This window comes from Epinephelus fuscoguttatus, linkage group LG13, assembly GCF_011397635.1.
Source record: "Epinephelus fuscoguttatus linkage group LG13, E.fuscoguttatus.final_Chr_v1".
NCBI lineage: Eukaryota > Metazoa > Chordata > Actinopteri > Perciformes > Serranidae > Epinephelus > Epinephelus fuscoguttatus.
In genome coordinates this window covers 21501749-21524814 of record NC_064764.1, presented here as the reverse complement: position 1 = coordinate 21524814, position 23066 = coordinate 21501749, and the positions used below count along the sequence as shown (strand labels likewise).

Genomic DNA, 23066 nt, shown 5'->3' with positions numbered 1-23066 from the left:
CTGACTTGATCAATCCATGTGAAATTTGGCACAGTGGTAGAGGGTCATGGGAGGATGCGAATGAAGCAATATTACATCAATTGGCCAAAGGGGGGGCGCTATAGCAACTGATTGAAATTGCAAACTTTGAATGGGCATATCTCATGCCCCGTATGTCGTACAGATATGAAACTTGTACAGAGATGCCTCTCCTCGTGAGGAACAAATTTGCCTCAAAAACCCATAACTTCTGGTTATATAGATTTTCCACCATTTTGAATTTTCTGAAAAACACTTAAAATCGATCTCTTCCTAGGAAGTTTGAGCGATCTGCATGAAACTGGGTGAACATAATCTAGGGACCAATATCTAAAGTTCCCTCTTGGCAAAAGTTGGTTTTCAACGATCACCACGCAACTTTGTAGGCATATGATCACGCATAATCTGAGGGGACCCCTCCATTATTGACCCCATCAAACAAAATGGGGGCGCTAGAGAGCTAATTTCTTATCTAGGCCTAACCGCCTTGTCGATTTTTACTAAACTTGGTAGATGTGTAGAACAGGACGCCTCAAGGTGACTGGAGAAATGTAACTCTAATTGGCAACTGGGTGGCGCTATAACAACAGAAAAATGCTTAAAAATGGCTAAAATGCAACCGATTGCTGTGGCTCCCCCTGTGGCCCAGTGTTTTTTCTAATTTTTGGTATGACTAAGTCATGGTTTGGTATGTTGTACATAATCACGCAAACTGTCAGTCAGTCATTCTGTCTGTCCCACATTTTTCTACTCACTGACGTGGTCAATCTATGTGAAACTGCACATAGGCATTGAGGATTGGCATAGGTAGAAGGTGACAAAGCTACCAATGGGTATGGACTAGTATTCTTTACTGTGGTTATTATATCCAAAAATGTATAACAGTTTAATCAGTGCATTTTATATTAAAAGACAGAACCCAGACTATAAAAGTAGCCTGGTTGATACAAAGAGGTGTGATTAAGTGTCCTGCATCTCCTATAGATCTCATATTTCCAGTCACAGATATGGACTATTAGCATGATATACTAAAATCGACCACCCTCAACTGGAGCATCCACATGGTAACTGTGCACCATATGAATTCTCCCATTTACTGAAAATCAATTTTCAATCAAATTTTCATTGCAGATTCTCCCTCAGACAGAAAACACTACACATCAGATTATTATATATATTTTTTCATTTGAGTTATTTGAGATAATGGATGCTGAAAATGTGGAGAGAATATAGCAGCGGCTTTAAAGAGAGCTTCTATCCACACTAAATCAGACATTTAGTGTTTCTGCTGCTCATAAAATAAGTAGCCTATAGATCAACTCAGCATGTAAAACGTGTTCTTGAACAAAACCTGCATTTTACAACTGAGAGAATTATCCAGATTCATCATCACTGTTGGGGAAACTACTTTGAAATCATAGCTTTGCGAGCTACCAATTACGTCACACTGGAAGAAGTGGAACTAAAGGAAAGTTACCCTAGGGAGAAATCTGGTTTAGATAATTAAAGCTACTCAGAAAAAGTGGTTCAAACTACTTTTGGAAAAAAAAATCAAATTGACAATGTACATGTGAAATAAAATTAGAACAAATATATAATACATAAAGCCACATGCCAGCAAAATGGGAAAGTACAAGGAATGTCCATCAGTCAGACACCTGATAAATCGAGCGACGCCTGCGAGCTAGTTCAGGCAGTCAACTCGAGCTGCACTGATTCATACACACACGTCATACATCACTCCCCATATGTCATCTACAAACACACCCTCCAAATTTGGCGGTCTATTTAAGCTGCAAAATCTTCCCAGCTCTCCCTTTGCATTGTCTATGCTGCTGCTGTCCTGAATCAGTACTGCCGCTCGCTCTTTCAGTCCCACCTCTACCCCAGCATCCACCTGCAGGCTCCGGCTAGGGGGGAAAAGATTTAATCATCACTTCCCAATATCTCGTGTAAACATATCTGCAGGAAGTGATGAGGCTGGAGTCTAGACGCCAAACTCTAACTATGTTCTGCTGTTGAAATAAACATTTAAACCTGAGATGTCTGACTGAAGTCGGGGTGGGGTGTTGCACCAAGCAGGATTACTCGGTTTGACAGGTAACTTCTAAAACAGCACGCAACAATTTCTCTTAACATTTGTTAATAAGCACTAATCAAAGCTGACTAACTGTGGCCAAAGGGGGTTTAATTACAGCAGAGAAGCAACAATAAAATAATATTTAAAAATCATTCCTTTTCTTTTATGTCCCTAAATTGTTCATAATTTCAGTAGTTTGCCGCACAAAAATGGCAAAAAGTAATTTAACTACCTTGCTATGCAAATATGAATTTAGCTGAACTACCAACAGGCTACCGCAAAGTAAATGTAGCTCACTACTCCAACACTGCTCACCATATGTAAAATATAACTGTGTGTGCAAAGAAAGGTCATTTGTATTCTATTATGGACTTCATGTGCAACTGAAAGCATCTCGTCCAGGGGTTTGCACTCAGAGTTCAAATAAATATAATATATGATATAACCTCTATAGTTACAACCAAAGGGAAAGCTGGTGATTTTGTGTGATGCTCAGATCAAAACGCAAACACAGGAATGGAGAAAAATCTCACCCCGTGTCTCTTACATCCATACTTTATGATCACACAGGGACCCTGAAAGAATATTACTGCCCTGAATACATTTTTTAATTAAACCATCTCACTGGAATATTTCTTATTCCTCAATCGTCTCCACCCCAGAGACAACACTGGGCCTGTAAGAGCATTTCTAATAGAAATTTCAATTATCTCTAATCTTACAGGACTAGTTGAACTAATCACACATTTAATAGAAGAGATGTATCACGCTGTTGGTTGTGCTGCATCGTATCGTGTCCTGTCCGCTGCTTTACAGGAAGACTTTGCTTTTAAAAACAAAACTCTTAATGAAAGTTAGATGATATTTTACTTCTGTGTGCTCAGTGCAGCTCGGTCTACATCTAAGTCACGTTGAGCGTCACTTAGAATAAAGAGTAAAAATAGACGGCAGCTGCGAGCCTAGTTATATCAAAGCTGACATTTCAAAAGCTAACATCTTTTCATGTTGTCTTATGTTACTCCCTTACAGAATAAAGAAATATGACATTGGCCCTAATGGAAGAACCACTCATAACACCAGATACGATGTCAATTACCAATTGATTGCAGAGATTTTTGACAGTAACCCTCGATACACCTTAGTTTTCTAAACACTTAAAGAGGCAACAGATAGGATTCAGGGTTTTTTTAGCTTGGCGCCACCTAGCGTCAGCAGTGTTGCTCGCACTGTCGCAAAGACCAAATTGACTGTGGGGATCAGAGATAATCAATAAAATGTAGGCTGTAAAGCCACCAGTATACCTCTATGTATATGGAGAATGAGAAGGGGTGTGGACACTCTACTAAATAAATGAGTAAAGAGACCGAGCAACAATTATTAGATTTATCTGAAGAAAAAACCAATAGTAATGCAAATAATTATACCAGAATGCACAGTACCAGTACAAACAGCTCACAGTAAATTATACCAATATGCACAGTATCAGTACAAACAACAGCAGACACATAAGGGATAATGTATAGTGAGCCGGTGACTGTTGAAAATCACTGTCCGAGGGCTGCCATAGAATGGCAACAAGGATGTCAGCCGACCAACACTCGCTACCCGGTCCCTGGTTACGGCGATTTGCGATGCTGGCCAGCTAGAAATGAACTAGCAGCCAGTATAGTACAGCCCTCTCTCGTCTTGCTAACATTTAGCCGTGTTACTTACTGATCCATTAGAAAGAAAGAAAGCTGGACACCGGTGTCACGGAGCTCCCTCCATCTCTTGAACACCTGACTGAGGTTTACGCTTGTTTTTCCTCTTCTTTTATCACTCTCCTTTTCGTGCATCCTCGCCTCCTCAGACAGATTAGCTCGTTTTCTTTTGGGAGGCCATTTTTCACTTGTCTCCAAACTTTGTCCGTCTGCCATTGTGCTCCTGACTCAACTATCTCATGCCCTAGTCCTTGTTTTTGCGCGTTCCCGTGAAAGGCTAGGGTGTCCCAAACTTTAGGGAATTGCTTTTCAGCCCTTAAAATCCCCACTTAATTTGAAGGGCCATGCGATGCACACTTACGAACCCATCTCAACTGAGGGGAAGATTGAATTTCCCAGGATGCATTGGGAAAACTATCCAGCCAGGCGAGTTTTCCAGGAAGATGGCAGCCTCCATGAGAAAGATTTTTGACACAGTTTTAAGTACTATTTTCGCAAATAAGCATGCAAAATATGTCTGAATGTAATATGTTTCTGCATATGCATTGTTATCTGCAAGCGTTGAGTTAGAATATATATGAATGCTTGAAAATTGCTAATTCACAATGTAGCCGACATGAATATCTACAGAGTTCTCTGTGCAAGAAGCCTATGTCGGCGATACGCGTGACGTAGGTGAACACGTCCGTTACGCTAATTTGCATGAAGTGGCGTCCCAATTCGCCTATGAGGGGAATCTATCTGGCGAGTGCACTTGAAACCAAGTGGTAAGGTTAAGGGAAGAGAATTGGGATAAGTGTCCTGTTTTGTTTTATTTGTAGTTTAGGTAGTAGTGTTTGTCTTTGTGTTACCCCTTTGTCTGATCAGTCATTACACATGTTCCCCTTTGTTTTCTATCAATTCAGTTGTAGTCAGTTTATGTTAAGTTATTGTAGCCTGGGTTTTATTGACCCATGTTAGGGCCAAGAACTTTATTCCATATTTCATTAATTGTTGGATTCATTATTGTGTAAATAAACCTCCCTTTTTTTAGTCCTCAAAAAGTTGCCAGCTTTGCTCTATTTCCTGATTATAGCCTAACCACAGTCATCTTTGGGTGTTTTGGGTGCTAGCTTATTAGCTCACAAAATACATGCCTTTTTTTTTTTTTGACAACTTCATTTTTAGCTGTTGTGTGTTTTCACTTTTGACTGGGCTAGCAGTTTCCTGTATGCTATGTTAGGCTAAATGCATCTGAGAACAATCTCTCTACTGAAAGCACAGAGATGAAACAGATATTGATCTTCTCATCATACACCTGGAAAGAGTGTAAACAAGCACATTGCATAAAATACTTAAAGTGTTTTCTGTGTTTGAATGACTAACTTTTTATTGGTACACTTATCCACACAGTCCTGTCATGTTTGAAGGAGTCCTGCAGGAAATGTTCCTTAGTCTGTGCAGAAGATACCTGAGAAGAAAATATAATATGCAATGTTGCCATGACAATTTTTGACTATGGCTATTTTTTTTTGTTTTGTTTTCACTGTCAAATAGCTTTTAACATCATTTCCCCCAAGTGACCTTGGACTGCATGCCTTTTACATTTTAATGTGCTGAATATGTTAATGAATAATTCTTTGATCTGTCAAAGTTATTTTTCGGCTGCCAGCAGAAAATGACTCGCTCCTAGGAACGGCTTTTTACACAAGACCCCAGGCTGGTCAAGCAATCATGCCCAACGATGGCTGCAAAGCTAGATTTGACTGAGAAAATATCCTGTTTACAAAAGATATTTTCATTTGGCTCTAGCTCCCTTAAGCTAGAAAGAAAAGCCTCTGTCTCAGATTTCCCCTTCTCTCTCAGTTTTTCCCATCCATCTCATTCTGGCAAATAATATCCCAATTCAGCTTTCAATAGCCTCCAAGACAAGCTCTTTAATCTTGTGCTGATATTACTGCAAATGGACCGATGAAACCATGTGCATTCATCTTCCTCTGTCAAATGCCACCACCATCTCTTGTTGAAATCTTGTTCTCGTGTTGTTTTTATCATAATAATTGATACAATTATTGGCTAACTGATGAATACACCACCAAGAAGCAAATAAGCAGGATATTAGTTTCCATCTAAGGTCTAATTTCGTTCAACTCCCAGTTTTTCATGCAGGAGCTTCAACACGCAGAAGGGAGGTCATATAATTCTCTCACACACACACATAACATTACCATGCTGCATCCCTCCTAAGAAATCAATAGCATTCCCAGTCGCCGTTGATTTCAATCACGTGTTCTCATTAAGCGTGTCTAACTGGAGAGCTCTTCCTCCTAACATATCACTGAACAGATGTTGCCCACCACGTAGCAGAGGAGTTGACCTTTTCTCTCCACTGAGGGAAAGAATACCACCCGAATAGCAAATTATCCTGTTAACGAAAATCTGAGGGTGTCGTTACACTGCTAAAAAGAAAAACGTCAACTAAAGTTATTAAGTTGATGAGGTGCAAAAGTTTTTTTGAAGCAAAAGCAAAAAAAGTACAATACTAACTTCCCTGGAGCTCTCCACAGACATGTCAGAATAACAAGTGAAAAAGTGCTGGAGGAATGCTTTGGGGAATGATCGAATGGTTGGGTTTCCTCGATTCCTTCGGCTAAAATGTTTCTATTTAACTCAAGTTTCAACTAAAAGCTCTTTTTTTTTTCAAGCAGCCACAACAGTGTCAGCTCCAGTGCTTTAGGATATATAGATTCAGGACACTCTTCCACTTGTACAACAAAACACAAGTCAGAATTGATGTTGCACTTAAAGCACATCATACTGTATGTTTCAGGACTCAAGTACTTGTCGTCCTCCTGAGCTATGCCTCATACGTTTTCTGCAGTCACCACCGAGGCTCCACTCCAGTAATTGGCTGGGGATTTTGAGGAATATCAATTCCAGGCAGGCTGTGCATTGCTTTGTGCTAGGTGCTGCTACAGTGTCACCTTCACGGGCTGTCCCGATGCTCTACGACCAAGAGAGAGAGAGGAATAGCGCTGAGATCACAGGCATCTCCTCGTATTTTCAGCGATAACTACCCTGGATCAAGAGGGAGGGGATTCATAAGACGTCTTTGACTTACTCTACTCATAGTGCAGGGCACAGCATCAAGGCCTGGCTTAATGATGTTGACACTAACGTCATTATAAAGACTAAAGCCCAGCGCACTGCCACACATAACACAGAATGAATGCACTTTTCAGTACCATCAAAAAACTCTTATTCTCCCTCCAACAGTCTCTAGTCTATGCTCTTATGTGCAGATTTGTTGTGTCAACTTGCCATTTTGGCCCCAGATGACACAGCTATAAATATGGATACAGACAGGCACCAGCTCACTTTCTTTTGTAATGCAAATGCATGTTTTTAAGACACATGCTCTCAACTTGAGAACAAGTAGAAGAACCCAACAGATCTTGTCACCTCAAATTAACTATAATATGCTAACTAATGTAGCATACTGCTGTTGTTGTTGTTGTTGTTGTTGATATTAGTGTTTCTGCATTATGCATGAGATCCCACTATAGTTTGTCTTTTGTCCTTGCAACTTGCTTGTAATACCTCACTGCCGATCAACCAGGTTCGAATGCACCTGCTTTATAATGGTGCAACAGTTAACACTTTATGTCTTCACAGATCTCACATTTGCCTTAATGTTGCAGAAACAAATGAAGAGAAAACATTATATTATCTTGATGCATAGTGCCTGGATGGAGGAGGGGTGCCTGTAGGTGATAACTGTAACTGTCAATCAAGTTCTAGTCAAATGATTACATCTGTAGTTTCCTGTGTAAAGCCCCACATTCTGTTACACAAGCACAGCTCAAATGGTGCCTGACTTAACAGTATAAACGAAGAACAATTTGTGTGCAATTTAGTTTTTCTTGTTGTTGCCTTTTGGCAGTAGGACCAAGCTGTGACAGCACGACGAGGCAAAGCAGGATAATTCTCTTGAATTTCTTGAATCAGTGAGACATGAATTTTAGTTCCTTATCATAATACAGTAGAATATGTTTAGTTTAACAAGAGGGACACTGAAACATCCTACATGTATGTTTATGTGGAAACACTCCATGTTCTGCTGAATCAAACAAGCAATAGTATTTTGGTATACCCTCAAATTTGAGATTCTATTACAAGCCAACATTTGCCACTTTAGCCTTATTAACACAACTATTAAAAAAATAATTATCCTTTGAATCTATTATTCGGCTAAAGATTTGGGCACTACATAAAAGATCAGTACAAATATGCCATTATCCTGCTGTGCAAAATGAACCAGGTTAAACCAAACACAGGATGAGCTTTAAAGACCATGATGAGCAGGAACGATGTAATAAATGAAAATGCTTAACTGACTGACATCATGCACCATATTGCATATTCAGCTGAGTACTGCCTGAGAAAGTCTACAGCACTGGGACTTCAGTGGGAGTTTAAATGAAGGGGACCCTCAGAGCTCCAAAAGGAATAGTTCCTGCTGGCAAACAGAGCTGACTTAACATATCACAAACTGCGTCAGATGAAATTTTGCCTTCATAGCTCTCTAAACTAATGGAAGCCTACATTTCATTATAATGAGATGATTTCTAAACATTCAGTTGAACCGAACCAAGAAAACAAGATCCGCATTTTCCTTCTACAAATTTACTTTACTGAGTGGGAGTGAAATGTCTCGGTGTCACTATGAACTCACATTCCTGAGTCTCTATGAGAACATGTGCAACAAATGAAAATATACTTTAACTGATATCTGCAAGCCAATGCCAGTTTTTTTTTTCATGTTCTTGCTTCAGTATGGTTAAAGACGCCCTCCAGATGTATTTAAAAATACTTGTCTTTGAATATTAATGAGTACACAAAAATTGCCCAGTCAAAAGTTCTCAAATAATTATCACTACTTGAAAATTCAGAGTTTCTCAACATGCAAATATCGTCCATGTCAACTGCTGGATACAAGGTGTTCTCTACTTCGGTGAAGATTCTGTTCTCAGTGTTTGTGACCTGGAGGTTTCAAGTCTCCACATCACACTGCTGTAAGCTACATATTAGACTATGATCAGCGCACAAAACTAGTTGTGATGTCACAAAATCCTGCTTGTAGAGTGAGCTCAGAGAATCTTTCCATCTTTGTGAAAACAGTCTAAGGGCCTATCTTCCACCGGACGCATATCGGCATGCAGCACAACAGTCATTGCTGGTTTCAAACTCACGCAGTTTTCATTCTCACGACCAGTGCCCAGGCTGTGAGTACCAAATGAATTTGCTCCCATCTGTGCGCCGATGGGCATGTAGGTCTTAAAATGAGGTGTGGTCAGGCGCACTGTTGGCGTATTGCTATTCTGAGGCAGCAGAAAACAAGTGCACCACTGGCCAACAAAAACCTGGTCTAAAGTCAATAGCATAGCATTTTCCTGCAATTTGAAGGGTGCAATAATACATAATTGATGAGGAAGATATTACTTACATTCCCTAAAATGTGAACATAGCAGAGAGCACAGCAGAGCCGCAGTCTGTTGCTTCCCATAAAGAGACGCTGTGCACATTTATGCACAAGAAGCAGCATAACTTGATCAGTATCAAAATACATAGGACACGATGTTAAATACTGCCCTTTGTGCCAACAGGTGGTGAGCACTTACTCGAGATTTTCCTTGATGTTGGGAGTGGTAGGGAATCAACAGGTGGGGGCTCTCTCAGGAGGTTAATCTTGGCCAGGGTGACATTTCAGGACAACTGGGCATGGGATACATCATGAGTAGTGTGGCCTTGCATCACTGGGTATTTCGACCTTCAACACTATACACCCTCCGCAAGGTAGGTCCGCTGCCGGGTGATCAGCCCGTAGCTTGTGTCCCATGGCTAACCGTCCCTGAAATTCACCCTGTTGTTCCAGTTTTCAGCTGTCTAACTGGTGAACAGGCAGGGGGTTCTCCGGTGGTTTATGCTGATGTACTTGCCCAGCACAGATCGTTCCGCTTAAGCAAAATCCACTGGCTGCTTCTTTCCACTGCCTCCGAGATTGCTCTAACAGTCTTCCGCAAGGCCTGACCATGGCATCTGAGTTCTTTCAACAGTCTGATGGTAGACGATGCCACAAATCCTCTGCATCCAACTTCGACTGGATAGACTTTGGTGTTCCAGCCACGCTGCTATGCTTCTGCTGCTAGCTCTGCATAGCGCAGCTTCTTGCGCACGTAGGCCTCCTCAATAGAGTTCTCCCATGATTATTTCAGAAACTAAACGTTAAGTTCTGTTTCCCCTGTCAAGTTTATCACTACAGTTTTTAGTTTGCTGCTTGTATGTCCCACAATATTTGCTGCAGTGACATTACCACCATTACTGCATTACTCTCAGCAGAAAACGGCTCACTTCTCCAAATTGCCGAATCCGCCCTGTAAATAGCAGTGTGACAAGTGCAGGCGCACCTTGCTTTTAAAGGGAGTGGAAGATGTCACTGTGACTGGTTGAATTCATGTTGTGCCCTAAACACATCTATGATTAACAAGGGACTAAATACAAAGCCTTTGCCCCTTACGCCTTATTGTGCACATAGATTATGTGTTGTTAAACTCACAAAATGGAGTTGGACACACACTAAATGCCCTTACGCGATGCACTTTAGAGCATGTGCTATAGATAGTTTAATCACAGTGAAACTTAAAGATCCAGGTCAAGGAATAAGCAATATGTAAAATGATTTCTTTAATGGAAGGGGACTCTGAGGTTACAACAAGACTGTCGCTAGGGCAAGTAAACTATGCTCTGGGTTAACCAACCCAAACACTTGGTTATAGAGACAATGTGGTTATGGTTAATTGTAGGTTAGTGACTGGATACAAATGAAGTCAGACACTGGACATAAATCATCCAATATGAGCATACTTCCTACAGGACACTGGGCTAGATAGGAAGACATTTTAGCATGACAGCATCAGAACACTTCTGTAAGAAAGCCGACAGATGGGGGCAAGTGAAAGGAAAACAAACAAAAAGTGTTCTTCCTCAGTTGGTGTTTTGATAATGGTGTTGGAGAGTGCTGTCTAACAAGTCAGTCCAAATTCTCAGTCCAAAAAAATCTGAATAAACTGGGCCTGCTCAGCATTTTGAAACCACAGAGCAGGACTGGATGTTAATTGCTTAATTGTACCGTGCAGTGCACCTGTGTGGAAGCATCTGCATTCGTTACATTTCTCCACTAATTTACTCAGGTTTTCCTGAAATGTGTTACCTGTCTGTTTGTCCTAATAAATTCACTCAAGGTTCTGAGACAGTTCTAGGCCACATCTTAATACCTTCAAGGGTCATTTTGGATTATTTGTTTTGTAGATGGAGACAATTCTTTGCTATTTATGCACATATTTTTGCACTGGCCCATTTTTTCCCCTGCGGAGAGCAATTTGTTACCTCAGAATGTACAAGTTGGTTTTTGAGGCATTCAGAATTGCAGACGCGTGAGGAAAATAAATCAGATTTGGGCTGAGCTCGGAGACTGTTAAAGACTATGAAGTTGCTCAGCTGACTGAGACAGACTGTCACTCAGAGAGCATATATGTTAAAAGATTACAACACAGCGCTGCTACAGTGGACTACAGAGAGTATCTTACTGTACCAGCTCTACTGGAACCATAAGCAAATTATATGAGCCAAAAATAGCAGCAGATTCAGAGTGGAAAATCATTAATATTGACTGAATGACTACTGACTCTGAAAATATTATTATTTTAACAGTAGTAGTGATATTAGAATTAGCATAAATATCTGATATTTGCAACTGTTACACTCAATTAAATTCAACAAAATAAAATAGACCAATAGATTTAGAGCATTTAGTCTGTCTACACTGTATCATTTTAAACAAACAGCATCCAAAATAACCCGCTATTTCACAAAGGAGTCAAAAATGCCACAAAATACCATCTGTTACCTTGAAATTCACAACAATAGACATATAAGTGCTGCTCTGCTCTTTTTGGCAGAACGAACGATTCTTGCTATTCACTTCAATTTGAATCACACGAGTCAAGATTCTCGCTCACGTCAGGAGCAGCAACGTTGTTAAAAGCTGCTTTGTCATTTGAGGGTCACGGCTCCTGCAGAACTTGTCCAGGGCCCTTTTTGTCACAGCAATAAAATGGGTTGGTCTCCTAGTCACTGGGGAAATCAAGTCAAACTTCAACAGCCTGCAGTTCAGACTCATTCCTCTAATAAGGTGGGTAGAAACCAGTCATGGACTGGAATTGTTCCTCAGTGCCTCCTAGTGAAATGCATTTTTTCAATCTTAGTATTTGTACTCATGAAACAGATGGAATAGAGGAGAAAACGGCCCACCACTCTGTGTGATCATGATGTTTTTTTCACATCAAATTTTGAATAAATCTGTCAATAATCGCAGTATGTTTAATAAGACAACACAATGATACCGCATGCATAAATATGGGTACAAATTGCCAGTACTGCCAGTTTTTATATTAAGCTGAATCAAAAATGATGATGATTATTTGAAGAACAGGAGGAAAGAATATTGTTGTATCTACTTAAACTACACAGCAATGGTAGCACAAAGCAAAGGCCAGTAAAGACCGGATGTAATCAGCAGAATATGTATAAAAAATTGCATTTAAAATTCTGACAGTTTTTGCTGCGTTCTCATAAGTGAGAAGAGTCTAATGAATAAGAAAAAAAACGAACTAACTATACAGCTGGGAGGCTGCTCCAGAGTCTCGTTAAGAGATTGAATACAAAAAGTAATTACAGTATGTGTGTAGGCGGATCAGACTGATTAGAGCTGGGAACATATTTGGATGCACACACAGTAACGAGACACTAAAAAGCAGGTGACGGCTATATATAAATGTAATACAGCAAATAAAACTGTAGCAGGGAGGGAAAACATTTCAGTATAGACTATGGGTGGGGTGCATTTCATTGCTTTGCCAACACATTCTCAAAATAAATTTAATTCTTCTGCAAAATTATTGCTTTTTTTGTGAAAATGAAAATGTTGCACTACACTGTAGAGTAAATGAGACACAAGTGTCCAATATGTAATATTTTACAATTTCACAATTAAGGGACTCTTATAACATCGTTCTAATACAATCTAGACAACTTAATTCATTTTACTGGACAGATCAGCAGTTTGAGAGACTAAAATAAAAATGTTTTATTACTGGAAAGCCTGTTTAAGTGGGTCCTATGAATAGGAAGTGGGATCGAGGCTGTAATCGCCTGGGGTTCTTCCAGACACGGAAAAGGCAATATAACAGTTTTAATTCCAGCTGATAATTTGAGGGACTCGAGTGGGCTAATCATCACTTCTGAACCATTCTGGGTATTTTCCCACGAGGGAAAGCTCTTAAGATATTCCTCAGTGTACGATGAAGCAGCATGTAGTAAACAAGAGTCAGAGATTTAATCCTATATCTAGATAGTATTAAAAACTGTGCACATATATCTGTATGTCTTTTACTTTGTCGCCGAAGTTTACTTTACTCAGGAGCAGGTCCACGCCTCGACCACTTCTTATCACCTGTCAAACCTACTTATACCTAACCTCTTAACTAAGCCTTTACCCTTGCACCTTCCACCTTCACCCAGCCCTGTTCACTTCCATTCATCCTCTCATCCCTTATTTTATCACCTCCATTTTCTCTCCCTCTTCTTCCCTAATCCTGTGCATACATACCTCTCCTATCTCATTCTTCCACCTCCTCCCACATGTTGTGACCTCTTCGGTGAAATTTGCTTTTGAATTTGTCTGTACGCCACATTTCATGATAAAACAATACAAGGTATGCGGAGATGCAGAGTCTTTGCAGGCCTCTCACTATCTGATAATCGATATCAAGTGCTTCTCTACATGTGTCTGATAACTGATAATGTTGCCCCTACACTGTGTTAATTACAATTCTATCCAATATAAGCAGAGCAGTCTTCAATTAATCCATCATTTCATCTGATAGCAAACTGAATATTTGGGGTGTTGGACTGTTATAGTGAAAAAACAGAACTTTCAAAATGTCACCTTGGGCTTTAAGAACGATTTTGCACCATTTTCTAACATTAAATCGACAAAACAACTGATAAATAAATCAATAATGAAAATGACTGTTAGTTGCAGCCCTAAAGTAGATCCTGAAAATATAGCAGGTTATGAAAACACACATAACGCCAGCATTGTTACTAGTGGACCATATTCTCAATGTACATACACCATATGAATCATAACGCCCTGATAGGAAAAGCCACTAATGACCCCTGAGTCATATATGTCCAAGTGCCACACACTGCACATTAGAGCAGGGAATTATAGGACACAAACCTGGGCAGTGATGCAACATGTACTGTAAACACACACAGGGAAAGTTATACTGTAGCATACTCACACTGGAATAAAAATACATAAAATTTGCATAAAATTTCAACATGCACAACCGAAAGTGTTCAATTTCTGAGGCACACACTGCACAGCTGCACTCAACAAACCAACTGGTCTACAACAGCTTCACTGCTGTCTCACAGACGAACGATGACACAAACAGCTATTCATGTATTTTATCTGATTAGACCTTTTGTCAGGACGATGGAGGCGTGTTCAGACTGGGCTTCATTGACACCTCCCTCACTCTCTTATGTACACTTTATTCCCATTATGTTAGAGTCGCACAAATAGCACTTTTATGATTCTTTAGAGTATGTGGAGTTGATTTATTGAGCTGTTTTGTGGCGCTGCTCTAAACCTGGGAAGCCAAAACAAGCATGATACATTATAGTTTTAGCTTAGTGTATACTGTATTGTACAAAGCTGGGACTCCCTGCACTGTAGCAACAGAAATAAAATCAGTAGACCATCAGTAGAATGGGCACGCCCATTCAAATCAATGTAGCAAGATGGTCAGAGTGGTGGCCATGTTTGCGAGCAGGCTAAGTGGCAAGTGGCGAAGTCACTGAGATTAGGTTTGGCAGTAAAGATGACATGAGCAGTGGAGTAGTATGAGTTTAAGTAAGCACTCAGTTGCTTTTAAAATATCACTCTAACTGTTTATGTCCCTGTTTCTTTTGTTGCCAGTAATTGCATGTCTATTGAAACATGATGTAACGTTACTGTAGCTGGTGGGAGCCACTATTTAGCAGGCAAAAAGAGGATGAAAGAGAGACTTAAAGAGAGGCTGCGGGGATAAACAGGGTGCAGATCAACATATTTTTACATCTAACTTGAAAAATTAAGGGTTTATCTGCACCAGAAAAGAGTTGGTAATTGATGGAGCAGTGGACTAACTAACTAGATGACTAAAATAGAGAAATATCCTTTCTATATTTACACAATCATTCTTTAATATTAAAAATGTACATTGGAATTTAAAAGTTCTGACATCTTTATCATAGATGATAGATGATTTGGTTAATATTTCCATCCAAGTTGTGCATATTTTAATCTGCTAAATGTGCATATCAACAGCAATTTTTTTAATATGTGTATAAAGAATTTGCTTTAAACCCATTTAAGTGATGTTTAAAGGAGATGGCATCGACAGTCCAGTGTTATGCACTGTAATATACAACTTCACTAGTTCCAAATGGATCTCTGCTCTAATTATTTACTGTAAAGCTGCCAGGAAGAGGCTGGCTGCATTATGTGTGTGAGTGAGTGTGAGGGAGGAGAGGACAAGTTCTGTCGAAGTTGTTGCCATACATCCTGGCATTTTGCCACTCAAATAGGTCAGAGGATGTTATACATTTGTTCACAAAGAATGTGTCAAACTGTGCTTTTAGAGAAGAGAACGAGCTGCCAGAAGAAAAGGAGCCATGCACATGTGAACCTATTATTAGCAAGCCTATGCCTGCGCTGACAAGTAAATGCTGCACTATTGTCTTGACTTGATATCCATTATAGAGCTACATGGACAGGATGTGAGACTATGCTGAGGATAGAGTAATGTTTTAGCTGCGGATTTCACAACAGTAAAAAAACAAAAGCTACACACATAGTACATCAACAGCAACTAAATAAATGCTGATTGTAAGCCCAGTGTAACAAGGGAAGCAACACTGACTAAGCAAAGATACTGTAAACTTAAACCGGGGATTACGGCTTCAGACTCCCTGGACTAATTACACCTTGCAGAAATGTGATTAGTGTGAGCAGTCACAGTAAGCAGGGTACAGACACGGACACGGGAGTTATGAGCACGAGCTCTGCAGCAAACAAAATAAACACAAAGATGCTGTGGACACACAGGCGTCTGGCACAGAACGCTGCTAACTCTGTGAGCAGATGGACATGTAATGGAAACCATCATGTGGCTGAACAAAAAGGGGGACTGGCTTTTGATCCAGATTATTATCGAAAATGTCCAAGTCATGGCAGCAAGAAGAAACACAGCCCCACTGGAGAGCTCGCTCACTCTTGACTTTGAACTTTTAAAGCTATTCAGATTATTTTCATCATATTATTTTACATTTAAGTGATTAAACAACATCCTAAAACACCAAGACAGAGTCAGAGATTGATAAGTGAATAAAGTTGTGCATCTCACTGATAGAAAAATCGAGTAAAATAAAAAACGTAATAAACTACAGTTGTAATTACTTGTCTAAAAGATGCTAAAAGTGATTTTAAACATTATGCATGTCACTAAAATGAGTTTTAACGATACAAACTACAACTCTATGCAAGATCTTCATGACCCTCTCATGCACATTTTAACTTGAGCCTCCATCTCCTTCTGACACCAGTGCAACACTAGTACATTTTTGCATTGGGCCTACCATAATAAGGATAGAAAACATGTTCCCACCGCATCTATGACTACTCAAAACTTCATTAGCGTACACACAAAACATCATCTCAGCTGAAAGCATCAGATCTTGTTGATTTTTTATCTTCAGTGGGCTAAAATTGCAGCTGAACACTGAAGTCTCACTGATCACCATTCATTATTGACCTATAAATAATAATAATTATGATTTTAAAAAGGCATATTTTTAGCCTACAAGCTGACAACTGAGGTAAGGGCCCAGAGGGACATTTCATTTATCTCTAAGTGAGTGCTCTCTCTAAATCTTATGTTATTACTCATCTGTCAAGTCAAATAAAAGGCTACTTTTTTAAATTTAGCAGCAGAAGAAAAATGACTTTATTAATCCCCTGGGGGGATTTTCAATTGTTTGTTCCTTGTTATTTTACACAGACATTTAGGAAATGCACACAAGCATTGTGCACACAGCACCCATGGGCATGCAGTTAAGAGTGAAACATGAGTAAAAGGCACCAGCACTCTGCAAACGACATTAAAATAATAAATATGTCTGTTTAAAGTTTGATATGCGACTGTGCAACTTGGCCACCTGCACCTCCCATCGTCCTGGACAGCCTACGCATTTGTATCCGTTAAGTGCAGCGGTGTGAATAGGATGGAGATCAGTATGTGCTCAACGGGGATTGAGCCAAAGTAGCTGCATCACTACAGACCCAGACGGATATAACCGCAAGGCAGGGATCAAAGCCCCAACAATAACCGGGACACCCGAAAACCTGCGGCTGAGCGCACGGAAATGAGGAAGGACAGATTATTATATGCGGATAGGCGATTCTACAAACACTGCATAAATTACTAAAAGTAAAAGCATCACATTACACTGTATTCCGCAAGATGAGTGAAGCTCAGCCTGCATCACACACGCCATTAAAAAGACAGAAAGCATCCTTGGTCTGCTTACCTCACTCAGTGTCTCCATCCCACTCTGACTTGTGGTCCTGATGATACGCTACTGCCTCGCTCCAGCATCCTAAAGCACTGTTATTCGACTAAAGGGGAGAAAACATGATGGTTAGTGCAGCCGGGGCTGACGTGCCCCCTGACGAGACAGAGCCGGCCAATCAGAGTGTAATCCGATAGATCCCTTACCAATCCGCTCAAAGGGAGAAAGTGGGAGCTGCACGCAGCCTGGAGTAGCAAGGTAGATTGACGCTGTGAGAGAATTTCCAGTCAACTCCTGCAAAGTGTTTCATAGCAGACAACACATTTAGCTGCTGTCCTGTCCTGTTGGAAAAGCATACACACACAGGACACATGGATGGGCAAACAAATCAGTAACATTAGAATATAGTTTATTCTAAAGAATAAAGGGCCTCTTAAAGCTTTTAGGCACACCTTTGTGGTGGCATGGCTGTGCCAAAAGGCTAATTTTATAAATAAACTAAAAATGTATGAAGATAAGAGCCAAAATAATAAAAATAAAAATAAGTATAAATGATACAACTTCAGAGATGCAACATATAATTGTAAAAATATTCAAATGTTGGCCCAGTGTGCAATGTAAGTAGGCTGTGCAATTTTTCAATACAAAATTATGAACCATGTCACAGCTGTATAAGGCAAACTAGTTTATTAGTTTATTTAACATGGGGTTTGCACAGCACAACTTTTGAGCCAAAGTTAGCAATATAGCTAATTTGTATCCACGGTCCCTGGGCAGGAAACTGTTAAAAGACAATACTGTAAAATGGAGACAGTAAAACACAAACAATTAAAGGCAAATTTAAAAAAAAACCCAGAAAATTTACAAACAGTACGTCACACATAAAACATCTAACAAAATAAACTTCAGTCAGGACCAAATTTTATTTCCATGTGCAATTTGATATTTGGCAGCATGGCTCTGTTCTGGGACCTTCCTGCCTTTCCATGTGCCTGCATGGAAAGCTGAAGGCGGAGAGAGCAAACCTCCCTGCCCTTCCATGTGCCTACATGGAAAGCCTAAGGCAGGGAGAGCAGCAGCAAAGACCCCCTGGAAACAGAACAGAACAGCATCAGTGACAAACAGAAATGACATTGATAAATCAGACACAGCATAAAAACAAAAGGAGGAGCTGGGGCAGAGGCAGGTTGCAAAGCGGCTTGCAGAGGAAGCAGCAACAGTAGGCAGGCCAGAGCAGTTTAAATAGGGCGCTCTGAATGAGATTTGAGGGGAATCATGTGATCTGTAAGCAATCAGCTGTTTTTCTGTTGGCCGATGTGCAAGTTAGCTCCATCCTGGTTCCCTCATCAAAAAGCCTATATGAAATATTTCCATTGGATTTTGGATTTTTGCAAAAAATAAGCTCTGTGCTGTGGCAAACAAATGTAGATCAATACATGACATAATGATACCGTAGCATTAATTAATTAATTAATTGTAGTGCTTTCTCAAAATATTCATACAAGTTTTGATAAATAATCATCAGTAGCTGGATATAATGACTAAGTAAAGGCAAATAATATAACAGCTAGAACAGTGTGATAAGTCCAGATAATTACATCCCTTGACTGTAATAAAACCTTTAAAACCAGGAAAAGACAATACTATAATGTTACTATATCCACATCTAAGATGATACTTATACTCATATCATGATATCAATGTAGCATAGATATATTGCCGAGCATTAATAGGTGGTCCAAGTCAGCAAACTGTGTGCTAAGCTGGTTCACACTGAGGAGCAGTAAGAGGATGAGTAACCACATTTGGTCATAAGCTTATTTTAGAAGTGACTATAAAATTCAATTAGAGCATGTGCTGTATCCTCTGCTGCTGTATCACACTGCGTGTGTTCAAGCTGTCCCTCATCTGCCTTTTTTAATGCTCAATGTCCAATTTGTTTCCCCACGTGGAAATGATTTCCTGGTCTGCTGCAGGCACACCTGTGGTTTGAGCTATGAAATCCCCTCCAGGGTGGGGACAGCTTCTAAAGGAGATTAACCTGAAGGTGTGAGAAGGATCTGCTGACCTGCTCCAGTCTGCTTGTAGGCTGCTTCAACCAGACACAAACCTGACAAGCTCTGTGAGAGTAGGCAAGACCGGTTATGGTTGTAGCACTACTTTGACCAAGAAGAGATGACTGATGAGTCATGTAATATATTTATTTTTCATATGACCTCTTCCTGCCTGACCTTGGATGTGCAATTTAATGGCTGTATGAAGAAGTCTGCAGATTTTATAGCCAAAATACAGATTTTTAGGTGTGAAAGTCAGATTTTGGACCAAGCCTATTAGCTTTTTAGTTAAACATGTAATATACACTTTAGCATAATGTCAAGGCATTAACTTTCTTATTATGTCCAAAATCCTGAGCATCTATTTCTACGTATTCTCAACATGTTCAGACTTCTCCATATGACTGTTATGACTCTGCATTGCTGCAGTTTTACACTCCATCTACACACCCCAAACAGTCCCTTTTCCCCTGGCTGCTTATTATGTATTTATTTATTTATTGATTTATTTCTCTTCTTCTTTTTTTCTCTCCTATTTATTTATCTCTCTTTTGTTTCGGGCTTATTTGTTTACGATGTACTTTGCAATGTAACTGACAGCACTTGGAAATCAGCTCTACAGCACTTTAACTTCTATTGTTCTCCATTATTCTAGCACTTTAACCCCCCACTGTCCTTACATCTACTACTGTTATCCATCACAATTGATCACAACTACAACAAGAACTATGTGCTGGACTCTACATTGCTACAGGCTCACACTCTATCCACACACCCCATACAGCCCCTTCTCCCCTGTCTGCTTGTTAATTGGTTGCATCCATAAACAAGGCGTAGAGCTTACACATACTTAAGGCACTGAAGGCAACACGATGTGTGCAATGTTACTGTTCTGTGTCACTGGGCGACTTTATACTGTCTGTGACAATAAGATTGTTATGTGTTTTAATGTATTTTATATTGTAATTGCATATTTTATGTGTACTGTATTAATTTTTTTTATTATTTTTTAGGAACTATGCTGAAAAACATCTGGCAGGGGGACTACCAATGTAAATCAGCCCTTGGCATCTCTCAAATCTGTTACTTGCTTACATTGGTGTTCCTTTAGAATGTGTCTTCCATCTGTTTAATAACTCTGTAAACACAGCATCTTTCTGCTGAACACTTGTCTTTAACGCAACAATTTTAAATACATTACACCATAGGTTAACACTGTCATCGTCAACATACAATGGCTTCCCTGTTACTGGAAGCAACTGGAAAAAATCTCCAACAGCAACCACACTAGGGGAAAAAAATCACCCCTCTGTTTGAAGTGCCATAATCTGCAATAAATATATGCAATCAGTTTATGACCAACCATGGATATTTCATCAACTTGTTGTGGCAGTTCAACATAGAACCCAAAACCAACCAGGAAACTGGGAATGATTAAAGGCAGTTTATTGTAGTTTGAAGAAGTGGAGCTGAAGGCTTGAATGAAAAGATGGCTGAGGTGAAGCAGAGCAGGCAGATTAGCTGAAGGCAGAGAAGTCTAAATCCGGAGGCAGAAGATGAGAACAAGGTTGGGTGTGGCAAGTTATGATTGAGGCCGTCATGGTGAACCTGAGACACAGAACAGAGTGTGAATTGATGTCCAAAAGTACAAAAAGCCAGGGAAAAAAAACTTGAAGTTGGCCTTGATGTCTGTACCACAGAGGAGACTGAATGGTCAGGCAATGAGCCTGGATGTCTGAGCTGGGGTTTTATACTGCAGGGCTTGATAGTAGATGTGGTTCAGGTGTGCGGATTCAGCAACTGCTAGCACCCAGGAGGAGTGGCAGGAGGAGGGAACCAGAAGGCCACACCCAGCAAACACAGAGACAGAATGCAAACAAACATGAGACACTAGGAAAGGGGAACAGGAAACACAAGGGAGAGGCAAAACTGACACAGAACTCTTAAAATTTGCAGATCACGGTATTTGGCATGCAAACTGATGATCTTTTCTCCAGCTAAAGGTGTGTAGGGTAATTACATGTCTGTGCCATTGCTAAATGTATAATGCATAGTTGAAGCATGTGAAATTGTATGCAGCAGTGCACTAGCTAGTGCTAGTGGTTGCTGTTGGAGATTTTTTCCAGTTGCCTCCAGTAAAAGGGAAGCCATTCTATGCTGACGATGTGGGTGTTAACCTGTGGTGTAATGTATTTAAAGTTGTTGAGTTACAGACTATTGTTTGCAAAAATATGCTGTGTTTGCAGAGTTACTAAATAGATGGAGGACACATTCAAAAAGAACACCAATGTAAGCAAGTTACATAGATTTGTTGGAGAGGCGTGAAACTGATGAAGACAGTTCATGATTGTACATTTTCCCCATGAATGTCCAAGGTAGTAGTCATAATCTGGAGTAATCATTGAGAACATGTTGAGAATATGTAGTAATAGATGCTCAGGATTTTGGACATAATAAGAAAACAAGGAAACTTGGGTTAAGGCACGGACAATATAGAACCTTTTGTTTCTAGTAAACAGTATTACATATTTTTGGTGGGCGGGGCTTAGCTGGAGGCAAAACAATTCTCCATAGACATTAGCCAGTGCTAGCTAGCGAGTTCTTTTAGACAATGGAGGAAGGTGATACAAGTGTTGTATTCAGAAGTATTCATTCTGGGTGCTGGAGTGCACACACTGGACCATTCGTAAATTCAGAGCGCTGTCTGAATTTACCATTCAGTTATTCAGAGCATCACACCCTCGGAGTGGCAGAGCACATTCTCGGCACTCTGTCTGTGGAAGATTGAATGTGTGATTAACTTAACTGTTTGTTAATTCATAAAGAAATATAACGCTCTGTTTCTGTGACCAACAGGACCCTCATTCTGCTGGAGAGTGTCAGACTAAATTTACGAATACCCATGTCAGGTCACTCACTCTCCAGGAGCTCGTGTTTTACTTGAATAAGTAAACACTGACCAACGGGACCAGACTGGCTGACCCGTATGCTCTCGCTCAGTGGATGGATGATGCAACAGGATTGCTGAAGGTGGGATAGCTTTGTGGTTGATTACTGTGCCAATCTTACAAAGGAGGACAACACTTTAACGGTTTCCTCCAGTTTGTTTCGCTTCGTTATCTAATGTGCTAAAAAGTTAGTGTGATGGTGAAATCCAATATTCCTCAAATACCTCTCCAGTTCCTAATGAGATGGACATGATAACCCTTGTTACACATAACGTTATTCATCCCTACAACAGTAAATAGTTTTTCCCTAATGATGACTGATGATGGCCTCTGTCCAGTCCTTTCGTCTTATCGCATTTAACCATAGTTAAGCAGTGGCGGCTGATATGTGTTCAAATTTAAGTTTTGAGCCATGACTCCTATTCTAGCACCAAGTAACACAACGAGATGATATTCGAAGATTCCTATGTAGCCTACAGCCCTGTGGTGGTGAGTCAAGTTTTGCCTCCAGCTAACAAAATGACATCATTGTAACGTCGGCCCT

The 23066-nt window shown here is 40.1% G+C and overlaps 1 protein-coding gene across 1 annotated transcript in view; it reads right to left on the bottom strand.

The window, feature by feature from the left end:
• The window catches only part of b3galt1b (UDP-Gal:betaGlcNAc beta 1,3-galactosyltransferase, polypeptide 1b), a 68733-nt gene extending 50884 nt beyond the window's left edge, over positions 1-17849 (bottom strand). The window contains exons 1-2 of the mRNA XM_049595133.1: positions 17727-17849; positions 17539-17626 (exon numbers count right to left, since the gene is read on the bottom strand). The gene's annotated coding sequence lies outside the window, so the exon portion shown is untranslated. The remainder of the gene's footprint in view (positions 1-17538; positions 17627-17726) is intronic.
• Positions 17850-23066: the final 5217 nt, after the last annotated feature.